Source organism: Ambystoma mexicanum (assembly GCF_040938575.1).
Source record: "Ambystoma mexicanum isolate Mex_15411 chromosome 12 unlocalized genomic scaffold, UKY_AmexF1_1 Mex_chr12_unloc.2, whole genome shotgun sequence".
Classification (NCBI taxonomy): Eukaryota; Metazoa; Chordata; class Amphibia; order Caudata; family Ambystomatidae; genus Ambystoma; species Ambystoma mexicanum.
The window spans coordinates 3,725,893-3,733,273 of record NW_027182323.1 but is presented as its reverse complement, the minus strand read 5'-3'; positions in this window follow the sequence as shown (position 1 = coordinate 3,733,273).

Genomic DNA, 7,381 nt, shown 5'->3' with positions numbered 1-7,381 from the left:
CATTCCCCTTTAACTTAATTCTCTGGCTTTCACTCATGGACAGTCTATAGGGACAATTTGGAGTTACTTTGGCATTTTAATTACAATTCAAATGTGGCTTCTCATTTTGTGGAGAATCAGCAGGACCCAGTCAGTCTATAATTACTCCACCAGCAAGCTCTCTTTTCAGCTGGCGGTATAGAAACCAATTCCCATTATGGTCTGGTCACCCATCTCTTAATGGATTCTGTCTCAAGTCTGCATAGGGATCAGCCTCTAAATTGGGGTGAAAGAGGCATCTAATGGGCCAAAGGAAAGCATAATAGCTATTCAGCCTTCTGGGCAGAGGCATTGCTCGGTGGGCTGAGGGGGCTATATCCGTGGGTCTTTTGGTTGAAACCCCGGGGAGAAGCTCACAGGCTACAACCAAAAGGTTTGCTAGCCCCGAGTCCTGGCAGTTCCATCATTAGCGTAGCCCCGGATCTTTTCCAGACCTAGCAACACCCCACTCCTCACCAGATTTCAAAACTGTCATCTATCCCCAACACACTTTTGAGGCTGGCACTTCCTCGGACTTGGAGCAATCCAGTTTACTCCTGGCTGTCTAAACAGATGAGTCAGACCAGTAGCGCAGCAACCATTGGGCAGATCAGGCTTTAGTCCCTCCTGAAATGTTGGGCTATGTTGGCTTGACATGGCTGACCTACATAGCCATAGCCAGACAGGACAGGACACAGACAATACATGGTGCCAAAGGCCGAGCAATTACGATTGTAAAATGTTTCATTGTTAGCAACTGCATTCTTATGCATACATTTTTAGGCAACTGAAATCGTTATGGGTTGTTAGTACTTGCATGTCTCAGGAGTGATTGGAATGGTTGTGGGGACAGGAGACCGCTCATTCTCACAGCAGTTCTTCAGTGTGTGGTTTCAGACATGAAGGAGAGAGTTAACTGATTGTAACTTTCAAGTTGCACTAGAATAGTCTCATTAGAATGTGTAAAGGAGTTAGATGCCCACACGAGTGAGTTTGCCCCAGCCCCACAGTCTTAGTGCCACCTCCAACATTTGAAGGGTTAGCCCCATCCCCAAAATGTTAGCCTCGGTCCACCTTTGAGTCAGACACATCCACACTTTCCTATTGTTGTAAAATGTACAGCATTTTCTTGCAAATAAGTTGATAAAGCTTTGCTTGTGCACTGCGCTCACATGCCCCAAGATCCTGACATTTGTGCTGCACCTGTTCAAAAGGGGGAGAAACTTCAATGCATGGAGCAGCAATTAGTTGACAAGCGCAGCAGAAAAGCATTACTGTCCCCGCTCTTTATCTTGCTCACAGTTTTGATCTGTCAGTGGTGTTGTTGGATAAAGTGGCTGAGCTTCATTACCCCCAATTTGTCTGGTTTAAGGTGTAGTCACGGTTTCGGTTGCTTCTTGATCTGTGTTCACTAGCCACAGTAGAGTTGGTTTCACAGGGTCAGCATTGTGATAAGCCGCAGGTAGCAGTCAAAAGTATTTGTAGTAATCGTAGCATGGTTTTTTTAATCACTAGGTTTGACTCCTGATCTAGCCCATGCCTGAAATTCCTGTTTAGCTTTGGTAGATGTTCATCCATCATCTTGATGCCCAGCTCCCTGTGTGTCCTAGCATTATTGGCAAGTAAATTAATCTTTTAATAGCCTCTAGCCCCACCCCTTTAGTCGGGTGCCAACCAAGCCCAATGATACAGTAAAGTGAAATTGGAGTGTGTTTGTGACTATGCCGAGAGAAGACACTAGCCAGAGTGTGTGTCTGTTTGTGTATGTATGTATGTGTCCGTGCATGTGGGTGCCTGCTTCCATAACCTGGTCATTTGTCCATTACTATGCCAACATACATCACCCTTGCTCATTCCTCTTGGCCCCTTTCTTTTCCCACAAGTAAGGTGCAGAATGAGACATGTCTTCTTTTGGCATAAAAAGGCAGCAGATTTATTTTCACACATAATAAAAAAAACAGCAAACAATTGTGAAAATAGTTCCGAAGGTACGGCAACTGCTCCGTGTCCAACACCTGCTTCCTCCTTTTCCCAACAAAGTCCACAGTTGGCACAACTCCCCCAACCCTTCGTGTCTGAGCCCCGCCTGCCCCTGCAGGTGTTCCTGGGCTGAGAGAGCACAGTTTTGTCAGGGGAAGCTGAGCTCTCATTGCTACCACCAGAAGCCCCTGCCGCTTAGGCTCCCAAGAGGCGCTGGACCGAGAAGAGCGAAGACCCTTCCGGCTTTGCAATGGCTCATTCGGAGTCTGTCTCTTGTCACTGGTCATCAAAACACCAGCTCGCCGTCCTGCAACGCCAACGGCCAGGCCTTGCTGTAGCTGTCCCTTATGCAGGGTGGGTGGGTGGAAAACGAAAATCCTTCTCTGCAGTGGCGGGCATCCTTCTGCTGCGGAGTTCCTTGCAGCAGGAGCCCACCGCTTATATGGGGCTTGGCCCGCCCCTTTCTTTTGTTGCCCTTCGCGGGCTTTCCAAACGCTTTGGCACGCTTGGACTTATCCCTCCCCCTTACCCAGGGAGGAGGGAGGAGGAGGACCCTGCCCCAGTTATCAGGGTGCCTCCTCCAACTTTTTCGTTCTTTCTGTCGTCACCTTCATAACCTGGGCATTTGTCCATTACTATGCCAACATACATCACTCTTGCTCATTCCTCTTGGCCCTTTTCTTTTCCCACAAGTAAGGTGCAGAATGAGACATGCCTTCTTTTGGCATAAAAAGGCCGCAGATTTATTGTCACACATAATAAAAAGCACAGCAAACAAATTTGAAAACAGTTCCGAAGGTGCAGCGACTGCTCCGTGTCCAAAACCTGCTCCCCCTTTTCCCAGCAAAGTCCACAGTAGGCACAAATCCCCCAACCCTTCGTGTCTGAGCTACGCCTGCCCCTGCAGGTGTTCCTGGGATGAGAGAGCGCTGTTTCTTCGGGGGAAGCTGAGCCCTCATTGCTACCATCAGACACCCCCGTCGCTTAGGCTCCCAAGAGGCACTGGTCCGAGAAGAGCAAAGACCCTTCCGGCTTTGCAATGGCTCATTCGGAGACTGTCTCTTGCCACTAGTCACCAAAACACTGCCACGCCGAAGGTGGGTTACCGCCCACCGCGGCTTCTCTGTTTCCTTTCTCATAGTTCCAGGAGCTTTGTGCACACATTCCAATAAAACAGATCCATCCCAGCTGTCGACAAGTGCACTCCATCCTTCAAGTAATACTCAGGAGATTTCAGATTGATCAGGCTGTGCCTGATCTGGGGAAAACCTCTGCCCCTGCAGAATTTTGCCATTGCGCAATTCAATTTCCTTCTCGATTTCTCCACCGCTGAGTGACTCTCAGCGCCCCTCCATTCCTGCCTTGGAATGATTTCTGACCACACAATCTCAGTCTCCCCCAGCTGTGCTGACAACACCTGTAAGGAAAACATCACCTCCCTCATTAGGCTCCCCCTCCCCAAGCTTGTCAAATCGTTGCCCCCCAGGTGAATGATCAAGACATCCGGCTTCTGCTGCTTACCCAGCAATTCGCGAATGTGCCTGGGCCCATCTCATCCCGGGCACCCCGTGCCACCACATCCCTTACTCGCCAGCTGTCAGCTCCTCCTGCTCGACCGTCCAGCTCGCCCCGGCCCTTGACATAAAGGAATGCCCTACAACCCAGACGGACCGCCTCCTCCTCTGTGCTGCCGCTAGTAGGAAAGAGATGAGAATGAAGTGGTTAATGTTACATTTTTTCAGGCCTGATGTATCTCTTGAAACACCCCGATTTCCATCCCCCTATTTGCTTGATCGCTTCTGAACCCAGGCCCATCTCCGCAGCTGATGTCGCTGCCCCTATCTTAAAGGAATGTGTCCCGAACACCACTTCCGTCACCCCAATCTTCTCTAATGCCATATCCATGACCCTCCTGAACTGAAAACGTCTCAAGGCCGACCAGTCACTGTGCAAGAGAAGGGGGGGATCCCTCACCCGTAGGCAGCTTCTGCTGGAGATACGCAGCAATGCATCCCGTTCCCTTGCATGCCGAGGAGTGTAACTGTCCTCCCCTTCCCCTTCTGATCAATCTTGGATTTTCTCAGAAATATGCTTAACCGAGCTTCTGTTAAGTGAACGTCTGCCCACCTCAACAACAACCCAGAGCCCCAGCCATCCCTATTCTCTGGTACCAGTTCACTCACTCCGAGTGCCCCAAAGTAAGCTAACGTGAAGGCCGCCGTGAACAACACCCTCTCCGACTCATTGTGACAAACCTCCCCCAGGCATCCAATCAGACTGCAATTTTTCCACATCAATAGGCCACCTTGCATCTGGCTTCCTCTCAGCCTGTTTGGCCCAACCTCTCTTTGCCATCACAATGTAATGCTCCTTCGTGGGATCTGTTTTGCTCCCCAATTTGTAATAGTGTGCTATTGCCACCAGGTGATAGGCCATCCAAGATCTAGTTCTCCCAGACTGCCAACACCATCCCACAAAGTCCCATACTGGCAAATCTCCCTGCCTTTCTGTCAACACCTCGTTGTGGAAGGCCAAGAACCGCTCCCAGCACACTTTGTATCTTCTCGCTGTGCCAGGTGCTAGAGCGGTATGGATTAAGGAATTCAGATCCTCCCAATCATGCCCCACCACTGTGCCTTGTATGGGGTCATCGTCCTGCTTGCTTCCGGACAGCTCCCCCGGAATTTCTCCCACTGTAAAGGAGAGAGAGAGAATCAGCTGCCACGGTTTTCACCCCTGGAATATGTCGTGCTCTCACCTCGGTGTTCAATGTCAGCAGGCTTTTTGTGAGTTCTCTAAGCAGTTTCAGAACCCTGGAATTGCTGGACATCCCCTGATTGATGATCTGAACCACTGTCAAGTTGTCTGACCAGAGCAACACCTTTTGTTCCTTAACTGCCCGCCCCACATCTTAAATGCAACCACAATGGGGAACAGCTCTAGCATAGTGATGTCCCTAGTAATCCCCTCACAATGCCTTGCTGCAGGGCAAGCCTGGCCACACCACTCACTCCCCAAAATGGACCTGAATCCATGTGAGCATGAGGAATCAGTGAACAGTTTGAGCCCCTTGCCGCTGGCCAACTCCTCCCCCCATAGCAAAACCCCATTAAAGTCATCCAAGAAACCATCCCACATTCTGAGATCCTCTTTAACCTCCGACCCTAGTCAGACATGCTGTGATGCATGCTATAAACCCACCGTTTTAAGCTCAATGCTCCTAGCGAACACCTTACCAGCTGGGTTGACCTTACCCGCAAAATTGAGATTACCAGCCAATGATTGAAGCTCCCTCAGGGTGGCCTTGCCCCTGCCCCTCAAAATCTTGATTGTTTCCTTTAATTTCAGCACTTTCTCGCTAGGCAGCCTGCACTCCCCTGAGACAGAATCAATCTCGATCCCCAGAAAGGTCAGTATCGTGACCGGGCCCACTGTCTTCCCCCTGGCTAGCGGGACCCCCATTTCTCCATCAATCCCTGAAATGAGCTCATGAGTGAACGGTGGTTCCCTCTTTCCCAATAAACAAGAAATCATCAAGGTAATGGAGGACCCCCCGCCCCCGTATCCCTCTTGGGATTGGCAAACATTTGTCGAAGAAGTAATCATCTTGTACCTTGAAGCCCAGCAAATGGTATCTCTCCTCGTGGTTTGGCAATAACCTGAAGGCGGACTCTATGTCAGCCTTCCCCATAAAGAGCGCCTCTCTCTGCGGACTTCACCATCTGTACTGCATCCTCAAATGAAGCATAGTGAACACTGCACAGCTCTTCAGATATGCCATCGTTCACAGATTCTCCCTCAGGGAAGGAAAGGTGCTGGATTAACCGGTACTGCCCCACCTCCTTCTTTGGAACCAGCCCCAAGGGTGATACCACAGAATTCTCCAGGGAAGCAGAGGTGAAAGGGCCCGCAACCCTCCCTAGTTTGATTTCCTTTCCCACCATTTGTGCCAACACCTCCGGCATCCCCAATGCCGACTTCAAATTTTTGGCCTCCCTGCCAACCTTAGCCCCAGTGAAAGGGATCCTGAACCCCCACCTAAAACCTTCCCAGAGAATTTTTGCATCAGACTGTTGTGGTACACATTTAGAAAAGGAATCAATGCCTGCAATTGAACTGGTGTGGGTAAATGTCTTTTAATCACGCTTTGCTTTATCCTTAGGCTTGGCACTGCTTCGCTGTTTCCCTTCACCTGACGAGGAGCTGCGTTCCCCTGCGCTTTTGCCCTTTGAGGGCTTGAATCTACAAGCTTTGCCGAAGGGACAGTTCCCTTCCGCAAATTTCCAGCAGTCTGCCTGCTCCCCCTGCTAGCTGGAACGGCTGTTCCAGGAGGAGTGCCCTCGAAAGGACCACCTACCCAGCTGTGAGTAAGACCCTGTGCCCTTCCAGTACTGGTGCTTTTCCCCTTGAACCAGATGAACCCTTATTTACAATACATCAAACTACGGAAGAGGTATATCAATGATATCCTCATGGTGTGGTCCGGAGATGATGTTACCTATGACTTGTTTATTGCATGGCTGAATGTACAAAATCCATTCCTTAAATTTACTAATACTAGAAGCTACGATAAAATCAACTTTCTAGATTTGACCATCTATATAAACAAAATTGAAGCAATATTGGAAGTTAAACCTTACCATAAGGAAAATGACAAAAACTCCTTACCGTTATTTTCTAGCTTCCATCCCAAACATATCAGACATAATCTACCGTTTGGACAATTCCTGAGATTGAAGAGGAATAGCAGTAATAAGGAAGATTTTGTACATGAAGCTCACTAACTGCAAGACAATCTAATTAAAAGAGGCTATCCTAAGAAAGTTGTGAAGTCCTCCAGAAAAAGGGCTACCAATAACAACAGAGAGTCGCTGTTGGAGTACAGACAAAAAAATGTCTTAGACGACAGCCTTGTCTTTGTGAGTACATTTAACCCATTGACTAATGAAATCTCCAAAATAATCAAAAATAACTGGCACATCCTAGAAGAAGGTGATTATCCACTTCTGCAACCCAAGTGTGCCCTGAAGAGGAGTAAAAATCTGGAGGACTTAACAACTAGAAATGACATTTCCATCAAGGCAAACCAAACCACACTTACTGAACAATGGGGTCTACCCAAACCAACTGGACACAGTCCGTGTGGCACATGCAGTTACTGCGCACAAACTAAAAGGACCAAAATGATAGATTTAGGCTTACCGAAATTGTGGGAAGAGAGATCCTTTAGCAACTGTAATGCCAGTATGGTTGTATATGCAATTTGGTGCCCCTGCGACAGATTGTAGTTCGGCAAAACGGAAAGAAAAATAAAGGTTAGAATCAGCGAACATAAAAGCTGTATTAGAACCAACACACTAAATGCACCCCTAGTAGGCCACCG